General features: G+C 43.4%; 1 long non-coding RNA gene across 1 annotated transcript; it reads right to left on the bottom strand.

The window, feature by feature from the left end:
• Positions 1-3,498: 3,498 nt before the first annotated feature.
• On the bottom strand, positions 3,499-12,958 carry LOC116539804. The gene is made up of 3 exons (XR_004264200.1): positions 12,948-12,958; positions 10,459-10,464; positions 3,499-3,899 (listed from the first exon to the last, which is right to left on the bottom strand). It is a non-coding gene; the product is annotated as an uncharacterized LOC116539804 (long non-coding RNA).
• Between the last annotated feature and the right edge of the window lie 321 nt (positions 12,959-13,279).

The following is a 13,279-nucleotide window of genomic DNA, read 5'->3' as shown; positions in this document are numbered from 1 at the left end:
TTCAGTAAAAATTTACCATTTGCCTGGCTCTGTGCTAGGTGCTAGGATTGCAACTGAGAATAAGGCAGAGTTATACTCTTAAGGAAGCTACATTCTAGAAAGGGTTATAGATGAGCAATCAGTTTCCATAAGCAAGATACATGCTAGGCTGGAGTGAGCTCAGAGGAGAGGCCTGTGTGGGCTGCATCAGACTTTAGGAATGAGGAAACGGCTCCCTGCAGATGTATAGATTTGAAGGTTGAATAGCAGTTAGCCGCGTGGAGATAACCAGATAGTAGAGAGAGCAAGGCAGGAGGGGACATGGAAGGAGGAAGACACAGGAGAGAAATGCAAGTGGAGGGAAGAGTCTACACATCGGCCAGGAAGCAGTAGAGAGGCCAGTTCAGGATTTGAAGCAGCTCCATTTGGCTCCAGACCAGAGTTTAAAGAAGAGGAAGAAGAATCTTGGTTAGTTAGTCCAAAAATTTGGACTTTATCCAGAGGGCAATGGGGTGCCAAAATGAAATACAGTTAACCCTTAAACAACACAGGGTTTGGGCCACAGTTGCAAATCCACATACAACTTTTGACTCCCAAAAACTTAACAGCCTATGGTTTACCAGAAGCTTCGCCAATAACATAAACAGCTGATTAACGCAGATTTTTGTATGCTATATGTTATACATATAACATATAGTGAGAGAAAAAGCACGATTTTTCCAACTTATCACAAATCACCAAAAATTTTTCTTATTTTTACTGAAAATAATCCACATACAAGTGAACTCGTGCAGTTCAAATCCATGTTGCTCAAAGGTCAACTGTATATTAATGAGGAAAAGCCTGAAATCCCCAGGTGGGGATTTTTTAATTTGACAGAAAGAGTCTGCAAAATTGTTTAACTAATTGTAAATAGATTGGACTTTACTCCATAAATCCCCCCAAAATCAGAATTATAATGAGAATGTAGACGAAGGCCCACAATAGGATGTTTCATTCTCTCTTTGTACAGCTCGCCATTAAAAATAAAATACAACTTGCTAGGTTTTTGCAGAACATGATTAAGTACTTAACGGGAAGAACTGTCTGAGATTCCTGAAATTTAATTTGCCTGTGTTGGTGATAATTGTGGATAATATAGATATCTTCTAAATTGTGATTATTTTGAGTAAAAGGACCCTCAGCAAATATAAGAAAAATAGAATATATAAGAATTATACTTTAGGATAGGTGCAGTGGCTTATACGTATAATCCCAGCACTTTGGGAGGCTGAGGGGGTGGATCACCTGAGGTCAGGAGTTTGAGACCAGCCTGGTCAACATGGCAAAACACTATCTCTACTAAAAACACAAAAATTAGCCAGGCATGGTGGCAGGCACCTATAATCCCAGCTACTAGGGAGGCTGAGGCAGTAGAATCACTTGAACTAGGGAGGCGGAGGCTGCAGTGAGCCAAGACTGTACCATTGCACTCCAGCCTAGGCAACAAGAACAAAACTTCATCTCAAAAAAAAAAAGAAAGAAAAAAAGAATTACACTTTAAAAATATATACTAATCAACTAACAAAAGTAATTTGGCATGTGTAAGAATTTGATTTCTAAAAATCTTTAAAACATTTTAGAAATAATAAATTAATGTAAATGATTATTTCACATCGCAGAGGGCAAGTTAATTGTCTTTAAGTTTTATTGAATAAAAAGAAAAAAAAAAAAAACCAGAGCAGCACTGCATGACGTGTGCCCTGGGTCCCCAGAGGGACAGCCAATCCCAGCCTTGCTCATCTCCCCTTAAGTGAAAAACCATTCACCAGTGTGGAAATATAATTCTTATCTAACATGCTCTTTCTCTCTGTGTATCATGGGGCCTTTCCTGGTGCTCTGGGACAGTTTGCCTAGTGAGGTTTTCCTGATGGACTTCAGCTCATCACTGACATTTAAAGCATTTCTCTGAAAGTGACTTAGTTCACGGAGCATCATTAAGCAAATATTACCCACTTGCTGACAGAGAAGACACACACACATAAAATCTGACAAGAAGACTGCTGATTTTCCAAGCTAACTCTTTCCTAGCACTTTAACTGTTCCTGACAAGACTTTGATTTCTGTTCCTAAACCTCTTCCTCCTCCAGACTTCGCCAGGTCAGTACATGCTACCATCATTCATCCAATTGCTTAAGCCAACTCCAAGTTAAAAGTCACCTTTGGCTGGGTACATTGGCTCATGCCTATAATCCCAGAACTTTGGGAGGCCAAGGCAGGTGGATCACTGAAGGTCAGGAGTTCGAGTCCAGCCTGGCCAACATGGCAAAACCCCATCTCTACTAAAAATCCAAAAATTAGCTGGGCATGGTGGTGTATGCCTCTAATCCCAGCTAGTCGGGAGGCTAAAGTAGAAGAATCATTTGAACCTGGGAGGCGGAGGTTGCAGTGAGCTGCAATCCAGTCTGGGCAACAGAGTGAGACTCAGTCTCAAAAAAAAGTCACCTTTAATCTAACTGCGACATCCAATCACTCCACATGACTTGCCTCTCTGCCTTCATAATGTATCCTGAATTCTTTTAATTTCATCTCCTTGGCAAACACCATCCCTTCCCTGGACCTCTGCGATAGCCAAGTGCTGCAAATTTTTCATTGGTGGTTTGATGTATAGGTAGGTCTTAAGGACTGTGTTCCCATTGGAATTCTTTCACTGTTAGGTCCTTGAAAGATCAGTGAGGAGGGCTTACTTATTTTAGTCAATTCTTCCCTTCATAATTTCAAGAAGGTACCCTGGGAAGAGTTACCTAGGTGTCCACTGCCTGTGATTGGTCTCTGATATGAAGTCATTGCCAAATCTACCTGCTCCTCCTGCCTTGCCTTACACATCCCCAACTCTGAATGATGGGGCCCTGTGAACCCAGACCCACGTGCTTGGCCAGAGCATAGGTTCCTGTGCTTGGTCAGAGCATACCTTTCTGTGGTTGGGTAAGGTAGCTGGAGTTGAGGCTGAAAACAAGAGTCAAATGGGAAATTGTAGGGGGAAGATCCCGTAAGTGCCAAGGCAGGAGTCAGAAGCCTCAGTCTATTTCCATATAAATAATGAAGAAGAAAGTAACTAGGAATATAACCGTAGTAGTTACGTGTGACCTTAGTTATTCATAGGTGATCCTAATTCTTTTACTAATACCTGTCAGGTCGGAAGTGTGAACCTGGGGTGACATTGGGAAAGAAATGACCCTGGGCGGGCGCGGTGGCTCACACCTATAATCTCAGCACTTTGGGAGGCCGAGGCGGGTGGATCACGAGGTCAAGAGATCGAGACCATCCTGGTCAACATAGTGAAACCCCGTCTCTACTAAAAAAACAAAAATATTTAGCTGGGTATGGTGGCGTGCGCCTGTAATCCCAGCTACTTGGGAGGCTGAGGCAGGAGAATTTCTTGAACCCAGGAGGCAGAGGTTGCTGTGAGCCAAGATCGCGCCATTGCACTCCAGCCTGGGTAACAAGAGCAAAAAAAAAAAAAAAAAGAAATCACCCTAAGGCAAGACGCTTTATGCCCTCTGTCTGCTGGAGGGCACCTCAGCTGTGCGGTAGCGCCAGAGCTGGGAAAGTGCCCGCTGTTTAGCCAGCTAGGGAAGGGGACGTCCAAAATAGCCAAGACATCTCCTTCCTCGGAGGAGTTAGGAGAAAATTCCGCTTCTCCAAGCTCTTGCAGGAGGCCTGACACTGTCAGGTGTAAGCCCGCAGGCATCCAGGGGCTTGTCTCTATGTGATGCTGTGCTTCAGTGGTGAAGTTCCATGTCCACTCTTCTGTGACGCTTGGGCCCCTGGCTCCTTTTTTCTTAGAAGAGATAATCAGTAATAGTAATATAAATCATAATGTCTTTGTTCTGTCTTAACAAGTATGGAAAAGTGCTGATCCATTATGCTCCTTACCTCATCTCAACTACTGGAAAGTCTTGAGCCCCCACCTGTATGACACGTGATGTACTTGACCCTATCACTGCCACGCCCTATCTATCCTGTCCCCAGCAGGAGACCACCAAGGCCACGTCCTACCTACCCTGCCCCCAGATTTGCAACTCAATAAAAGTGAGAGCATCTAGGCATTCCAAGCCACTGCCCGACTCTGTACAGGGAAAACTCTCTTTTCTCTATCTGTGTGTCTTGTGTCTTTTATTTCTACAATTTCTCGTCTCCACACCAGCAGAGAGGGGCTCACAGGACCCAGTAGGGCTGGACCCTATAGGAAATGAACTTATGGGCCGCTCAAAAGAATTTAGCCCATTATTCTTCAAGCAATGGAAGGTCACAGAAGGTTTCTAAAAGGGGGAAAATATATAATTAGATAGTTTCTGATGCAGTACATGGAAAAAGTTGGAAAGATAATAAGTTAAAAATGAGAATCATGGGAAATGGCATAGATATTAGTATCTAAGAATTAATATTATAAGGTCCAAGCTATAGCTATTAGCTGGTGTTCAGCACACACCTTTTCTGTGAGTGTTTGTGGGTGATATTAAAAACTCTGGAGTGGCCAGGCGTGATAGCTCATGCCTGTAATCCCAGCAATTTGGAAGGCCAAGGCGGGTGGATCACGAGGTCAGGAGTTCGAGACCAGCCTGGCCAAGATAGCGAAACCCTGTCTCTACTAAAAAAAAATACAAAAATTATCTGGGCACAGTGGCAAGCACCTATAATCACAGCTACTTGGGAGGCTGAGGCAGGAGAATCGCTTGAATCCGGGAGGCAGAGGTTGCAGTGAGCTGAGATCATGCCGTTGCACTCCAGCCTGGGCAACAAAGTGAGATACCATCTCAAAAAAAAAAAAAAAAAAAAAAAAACTGAGACACTGAGACACAGAGGTGATAAAATAACAAGACCTAACTCCTGGTACAAGATTCTCTACAACTTTAATGGTCTGTCTCTCAAGTAATTTTTTTTTATTTATTTTTGGAGTTTTGCTCTGTCACCCAGGCCGGCGTGCAGTGGCACAATCTCAGCTCAATGAAACCTTCACCTCCTGAACTCAAGTGATCCTCCCACCTCAGCCCCCCAGGTACCTGGGACTACAGACACAGGCCACTGCACCCAGCTAATTTTTTTTTGCAGAGATAGGGTCTTGCTATGTTGCCCTGGTCTATCACCCAGACTGGTCTCAAACTCCTGGGCTCAATCAGTCCTCCCACCTCGACAGTGCTTGGATTACGGGCTTGAGCCACCATTCTCAGCCTGTCAAGTAATTTTGGAAGAAATGTGCAACATTTATAGGTTCTATAGGAGTAGGGAAAGGGAAGTATGTCTTTAGCTACATTAAAGAGAGTATTCAATAATCCTCATCTACTTATAAAGAAGTTTTATATTTTAACAGTAACTGAGTGTGTTGTATTGGGAGAATTCAGTCTCTCAAGAGAAGTTAAATAACTACTTTGACCATAAAATAGTCTTACAGATTCTAGATCGCATAATTAACATTCATAAAGTATTTTAAAAGGAAAATTGCTTATGAGCCCTAAACATTACTACATAATTAATAATTTCCTAGACTTGATTAGAGATTACAGATGCAAAATTTAACATTTTGGCATGAAAGCAGACTTTTGCTCTCATCCTCATATTCAGCAATGCTCATAGTGTGTTAATGCCATGAAAATGTAGGAAAATATGTACTTTTAAAAACAATTTAATCTTTGGTAGTTCCCTACTGTTTCTACTCACATTTCCAACATCAAATGTGCGGGCATTTTCCATACCAAGCAATTCTCCAATTCTCTGCCTACACCAATTGTGCGTCCTATAATAAGTTGAATTGTAGGACACCCAGTTGGTGTGGGCAGAGAAGTTACCTGGAGTTACCTGATAGTATTTACATGGAGTTAGCATCAGATCTCACAAGTTAAAGCCTCAGTACCACAAGACTGTGTCACTTCAGATGCCGATTGCAAGTTCCCACATTACCAAAAATAAAATTCTAAGACCACTGACAAACTAAATGGACTCCTCCTCTCATCCAAAGTTATTCCAAAGTTAACCCAAAAACCTAGATAAGGCTATAATGGAAAAAGAGGTATCCAAACATGCCTTATTATGCCCTCCCCCCTTTGGAATTCAGGCACAACTGACTAGCATTAATATTAAAACAGAGACGTAAAGACTGACAAAACAGACTCTTTGTAGCAATAAGATACCAACACAGCAGATAGCTAGCCTTGAAAGAAATCAAAGTATTTTACCCCAAATTATAGTTCTTTGATATATTTTGAAATGGCCTTGCAAACCTGTCTCTTGTGAGGAAAATCTACTTTCCGTAGAGAATCCCCTCCCCCTTTCCAGGTCTTTTCCCTAATCCAGGAGAGAATTTACTAAGAGTCTGGCACCTTTTTTAAGTCTGATAAAAAACATGTGCAATATGTTCTCTCTGAAACCTGCTGCCTGGAGGTTTCATCTACATGACAAAAACCTTGTTCTGCACACCCCTTATTTTAGCCAGACACTCCTTTCTATTGATTCCAGGTCTTTAGATAGTAACTTAGCTTTTTCAACCAATTGCCAATCAGAAAGTCATTGAATCTACCTGGGACACCCCCCTCCCTACAAGTTGCCCGCCTTTCCAGACCAAACCAGTGTACATCTTACATGTATTGACTAATGTTTTACATCTCCCTAAAACATACAAAACAAAGCTATAGTCTGACCACCTTGGACCGTGTTCTCAGGACCTTCCTGGGGCTATGTCATGGGCTGTGGTCCTTCCAGAGTTTTACTCTTTTCATCACCATCACCAGTCATCCATAAGTCAGGGTTTTCCACAACCCCATCCTCAGATTCAGTAATTTGCTAGCATGGCCACCAAATGCAGGAAGTATTTTACTTGCAATTACCAATTTATTATACAGAATTCAAATCAGGAATAACCAAATGGAAGAGGCATAGGGAAAGGTATGAAGGAAGCGGCACAAAGTTTCCATGCCCTGTGTGCACATCACCCTGCCAGCACCTTCATGTGTTCACCGACTCAGAAGTTCTTCAAACTTTGTCATTTAGGGGTTTTTATTACAGTTCATTATGGAGGCACGGTTGATAAATCCCTGACCATTGGTGACAGAACTGTCTCCACCTCCTCTCTCTCTCCTCCCCAGAAGTCCTGAGGTGGGTCTAAAAGTTTCACAAGGTTAGCTCTTTTGGCAACCAGCCACTATCCTGAAGCTATTGAGGGGTCCCCCAAATGTTACCTAAGTATGTTTGGAAGAGGCTTATGACGAATAAAAAAGATGCTGCTATTGTTACCACTAGGGGGCGTATCTGAGTCATGGCGGCACCAAAGCGTGTTACTGGTGGCGATCCATACAGTCGGTAGCAATCTTAATTCCTGCCTTCTCAGAAGAAAGAATTTGACCAAGGGGGCATAAGGCAGAGTAGGAGAACAAGATAAGTTTTAGAGCAGGAGTGAAAGTTTATTTAAAAGTTTTAGACAGGAATGAAACAAAGTAAAGCACATTTGGAAGAGGGCCAAAGTGGGTGACATGAGAATCAAGCACCATGCCCTGTTTGACCTTTGGCTTGGGGTCTTATATGTTGACACACTTCCAGAGTGTTGTTGCATCCTTTTCCCCTGATTCTTCCCTTAGGGTGGTCTGTCTGCATGCACAATGGCCTGCCAGCTCCAGGGAGGGGCTGCATGCACAGAACGTTACTGACGTTGTGCTCATGCTCACTTGAGGCGTTTTTCCCTTACAAGTCAAGTGTTTAAACTCCACCATTTTGCCTCTTACTGTGCATGCTTCTTTGGGAGGCTGAGGCAGGCGGATCACCTGAGGTCAGGAGTTTGAAACCAGCCTGGCCAACATGGTGAAACCCCACCCGGTGAGGCGGTGGGCGCCTGTAATCCCAGCTACTCCAGAGGTTGAGGCAGGAGCATTGCTTGAATCCGGGAGGTAGAGGTTGCAGTGATCCGAGATGACGCCATTGCACTCCAGCCTGGGCAACAGAGCAAGCCTCTGTCTCCAAAAAAAAAAAAAAAAAAAAGAAAAAAAAAAAAAATTGCATGCCTCAGCCCACCCATCCAACTTCTGAGATCTTATCTGGAAGCTGCTATCTACTGGGAGACTGCCTTTCCCTGGCACTGGCTACAACCAGTGATTATTTTAGAGAGAAAGTTATCAACTACGTGGCCATCATCTGATGGTTGCCTGATGTTCCTGGTTGAGGGGGGCGGAGGGGTGTAGGGAGGCCTCTGGTGCTCTGCTCATGGCCGCCTACCTATTGTAACACTATTGCCCCTATTGTTAAGGAAAATCCAAGGGTTTCAGAGTTCTGTGTCAGGAACTGGGGACAAAGACCAAATACATGTTTCTTACCACAAGTAGAAAAAGAAAAGAAGCCTAAGAATTACTTGCAAAAGGAAGCTTTCTCAGTCTTTCCATTTTCTAAAGCCCTTGTTATATTTGCCCAACATTATTTAAGAAGGGGCCTTTAATTGTAAATACCATAATTATAAACTGGATGTTTGTATTTATTGCGTAGCATGGGGCATTTGAGCTTTATTAAGTTTTAGATTAAATCTAAATACGCAGTGTCTTAATTTAGATTCCCCAAGAGGCACACTTTGAAACAAGAATTCAAGTGCAGGTAATTTATTTGGGTTGTACAAGGAAACCATCTGGGCAGAGAAGAAATGGGGCAAGGAAGCGAAGGCAACAAATAGAGGGTGTCCTTGAGCCTAGGTACCACTGGCTTGTTGTGATGTAAAACCAGGAGCCTCGGAATTATCCCCATGGTAGCTGTGATATTTATCCGCCAACTCCCATCACCCATTGGCAGAGGGCTGCTCCTAGGGGTGTTAATTTCTGGGCATTTCCTTTGGTGCATACAGGATTCAGAAAAAATCCTTAGGCACAGAGAAGCAGATATTGGCAGGTGGAAGTCTTGGAAGCCAAGGGGAAGGGAGTGTACAATGTCAAAGATAACAGAAAATCAAGATCAGAAAGAACAATTGTCCTTGATGTTCTCAAATAGAATGTGATTTCCCTGCTGCCGCTCATGCAAAACTCCTCAAATTTTTCTGTCTTCTCTGCCTCTAATCCTTCCCCTCTTATTCTGTCTTGGACGCACTCTAATCAGGCTCGATACCCACCACTCCACCAAACCTGTTCTTGTCGAGGTCACCAGTGACCACAAGACGTTAAAGTCAATGGTCAATTCTTAGTCCTCGTCTTAATGGACCTATTACTAATGATTGATTGATTGATTGATTGATTGACTGAAACAGGGTCTCGCTCTGTTGCCAAAGCTAGAGTGCAGTGGCAGACTCATGGCTCACTGCAGCCTCAACTTCTCCTCCCACCTCATCTTCCCAAGTAGCTGGTAGCACCAGCATACTGATGGGGTCTCCCTCCGTTACTCAGGAACAATGAACTGGTCTCAAACTCCTAGACTCAAATGACCGTCTTGCCTCAGCCTCCCAAAGTACTGGGATTACCAACATGGGCCACCAATAAGGTTCTATTTAACCTTGTTGTTTGCTTCCTCCTCAACTGGCTTTCATGACATCATAGATCTTGGTTTCTGGTTTCCCTTCTCTCATGGGCTGCTGTGTTTTTAGACTCTCTCCTCATTGTTTCAGCTTCTTAAAATTGGAGTAGCCAGGACTCTGAGCTGGTACAGCTCTCTATCTCAGCCACTTCCTCTGTGATCTCATCTAGTCAATGTGACTTTTAACTGGGATCTGTATGTTGACTTGAAAATGCTTCTCTCCAACCCTGACCTCTCTAGTGATCTCCTAACATATATTTAACTGTAGACTAGACATTTTTACTTAAACGTCCAAAAGGCCTTTCAAACTTAGTGTGCCCCAAAACAAATTCCTAATCTTTCCTCTAAAACTTGGTCCTCATGCAATCTTCCTCATCTCAGTTGATGACAACTTCATCTTTTTTGGTGGCTTAGGCCAAAAACCTTGGATTTATCCTTGACTCCCCTCTTTGTCCTATAGCACATCTAATCTATCATATCCTCTATCTGTTACCTCTACCTTCAAAATACGTTCAGAACCAGAACAGTTCTCCAGCAAGTGCCATATCCAAGCCACTGTAATCTCTGATTAATTGCAAGAATCTCCTAGCTGGCTTCCCTCAGAGCAGCCAGAGAGGTCCCTTTAGAATGCTAAATAAGGTCATATCACTTCTTGTCTCAACACTCATTAATAATACCCCAAATCAGTTGGAGTAAAATCACTCAGGACAAAAGGCAAAATCTGTTGGGTTTTTTTTTTGAGATGGAGTCTCGTTCTGCCACCCAGGCTGGAGTGCAGTGGTGCAATCTCAGCTCACTGCAACTTCTGCCTCCTGGGTTCAAGTGATTCTCCTGCCTTGGCCTCCCAAGTAGCTGGGATTACAGGCATGTGCCACCACACCCAGCTAATTTTTTTAGTAGAGAGAAAGGAGGGCTTCACCATGTTGGCCAAGCTAGTCTCGAACTCCTGACCTCAACTGATCTGCCCACCTTGGCCTCCCAAAGTGCTAGGATTACAGGTGTGAGCCACTGCAACCGGCCAAAAGCCAGAATCTTTAGAGTGACGTGTAGGGCTCTAAGTAACATAGTGCCCCATTACTTCTCCAACCCCATCTCCTATCACTCTGCCCCGTATTCCGGTTGATTCCAGCCATATCGGTCCTTGCAGTTTCTCGAACAATCCAGACACTCCCATGTGAAGGTTCTTACCCTCGCTGTTCCCTCTGCCAGGCGCTCCCTAACTCACCTTCTTTGCTCAAACGTTGTCTTCTCAGTGAGACCTTCCTGGTCTACTCCTTTTTTTTTTCCAGTCCTGCGTGTTTCAGACAACCAGCCTTTTAAAATCTTTTTTTTTTTTCTTCAGCCTTTTAAAATCTAGCCCACACTCCCTTCCAGCACTCCCCATCTCCCTTCCCTGATTGGTTCTTCTCCATAGCACTTACCACTTCCTAACGTACTGGATATTTTACTTATTATTTTGTTCATTGTCTTAGCACTAGATGACGAATTCCACTCAGCAAGAATTTCTGCCAATTGTGTCACTGGTGTGTTCTCAGAGCTTAGAGCAGTGCCTGGTACATAGTGGTTACCCCACAAATATTATATCTAGTTTAGTAAATGGTTTCATTAATTAATTAAACTTATTGATCTCTTTAGTTAACTAACAGCTAACGGTGAAGACTGAAGCGGTTTGAGAAGCGACTGGAAGCTGAGGAATATAAGGCTGATCATAACAACACTGCTTTTTTGTTTTTTGGTTTTTTTCTGAGACAGGATCTCATTCTGTCACTGCACTCAGGCAGGAGTGCAGTGGAGCAGTCATAGCTTGCTGCAGCCTCAACCTCCCAGGCTTAAGTGATCCTCCCACCTTAACCTCCCAAGTAGCTGGGACTACAGGCATGCACCACCACACCCAACTAATTTTTAATTTTTTTTGTTTTAGAGACAAGTTTCATTATGTTGCCCGGGCTGATCTTAAACTCCTAGGCTCAAGCAATCCTCCCACCTCGGCCTCTGAAAGTGCTGGGATTACAGGTGTGGACCACCACATCCAGCCAAAAACAACAATTTTAACAAGTTTGGGCCAGGTATGGTGGCTCACGCCTGTAATTCTAGCATCTGGAGGCAAAGGTGGGAGGATTACCTGAGGTCAGGAATTCAAGAGCAGCCTGGCCAAAATGATGAAACTCTGTCTCTGCTAAAAATACAAAAATTAGGTGGGTGTTGTGGCGCACACCTGTAATCCCAGCTATTTGGAGCCTGAGGCATGAGAATTGCTTAAACCTGGGAGGCGGAGGTTGCAGTGAGCTGAGATCATGCTACTGCACTCCAGTTCTCAATAGTGAGAATACATCTAAAAAAAGAAAGAAGCTTAGATGAGAAGCAAAAATAAAAGACAGGGCACGGTCATGAGAGTGTTGAGAACCAAGGGAATGTTTTGTTGTTTTGTTTTAAGTCTGATATCTTTGAGCACACTGGTAGATTAAGAGCAGGCAACGGAGTTAAGCCGAAGGCAGAAGGAAAGCCTGAATGATCCAAAGAAATGGAAAAGGACAACATCAAGAACAAGAAAGGTTAGCCTTGATCATGTGATGATTACCCCAACTATTAAGATAGGAATCAGAAAATGTTTTCTTAGACAGCCAGATGGTAAATATTTTCAGCTTTGCAGGCCAGAAAGCCTGTGTTGCAACTACTAAATAAACTCTGCAATTGTATTACAAAAGAAGCAATAGACAATATCTTTCTTTTCTTTTTTCTTTTCTTTTCTTCCTTCCTTCCTTCCTGCCTTCCTTCCTTCTTTCTTTCTCTCTTTCTTTCTTTCTTTTTGAGACAGGATCTCACATTGTTGCTCAGACTAGAGTGCAGGGGTGCAATCCTAGCTCACTGCAGCCTCAAACTCCTGGGCTCAGGCGATCCTCCTGCCTCAGCCTCCCAAGTAGCTGGGACTACAGGCATGACCCACCACACCTGGCTAATTATTTTTTGAAGTGACGGAGTCTGGCTTTGTTGCCAGGCTAGTCTCAAATTCCTGACCTCAAGTAATACCCAGGATTCCCATGCTTCTGGTATTACAGCCATGAGCCACCATGCCTGGATGCTAAAGGCAATACTTAACCAAATGAGTATAACTGTCTTCCCATAAAATTTTTCTTTTACAAAAAAAAGTGGCAGGTGCACAGAGGGTAGTTTGCCAATTCCAACTCTTAAGATTACAAGGGACTAGGTAAAAACGAGCACAAATGTAAATGAGTTTGTGAACTGGACAGTCAGGTGGTAAAAATGATATACCTGTCTAATTACTTCTATTTCCTCTATGAATTAGAGTCAACATCATTTGCTAAGACAAGGTAGAGCATGGTGAGTATTTGAAATACGTACAGAAAAAAAGCGGGGAAGAAATATAACACCTGAGATTAGAAACGTGTCCACACAGTTGTGGTCCATCACCACCAGTCTGGGGAACAAATAATGTCAACTACCTGAAAGAGAATACCCAAAGCCAGGTCTGTGTTGGCTGCCTCCCTAGCATCCATATTCCTATTCATCCCCCAATAGCACCCTCAATTTTCCTTTGAAACATTCACTCCTCAACCACATGGTTGTGGTGACATTAACCTCACTCACCCACCTCAGCTCTAGAGGTGGGCCCTGGATGGCTTAGCCAATCAGCATAGTCTACCCCACCCCCACCCCCAGTCACAATCACTGAGGTGGGAATGAAGAAGGCACACAATTTGGGCCCAAGAGAGACTGAATCCCAAACTCTGTGTCAGAGATTAACTTCAAACGCACTGTTCTTTTCTGATGG

Source organism: Sapajus apella, unplaced genomic scaffold (genome assembly GCF_009761245.1).
Source record: "Sapajus apella isolate SASKATOON/1434 unplaced genomic scaffold, GSC_monkey_1.0 scaffold133, whole genome shotgun sequence".
NCBI classification, from domain to species: Eukaryota; Metazoa; Chordata; class Mammalia; order Primates; family Cebidae; genus Sapajus; species Sapajus apella.
The sequence above is the reverse complement of the archived record's forward strand: the minus strand, read 5'-3'. Positions and strand labels throughout refer to the sequence as shown.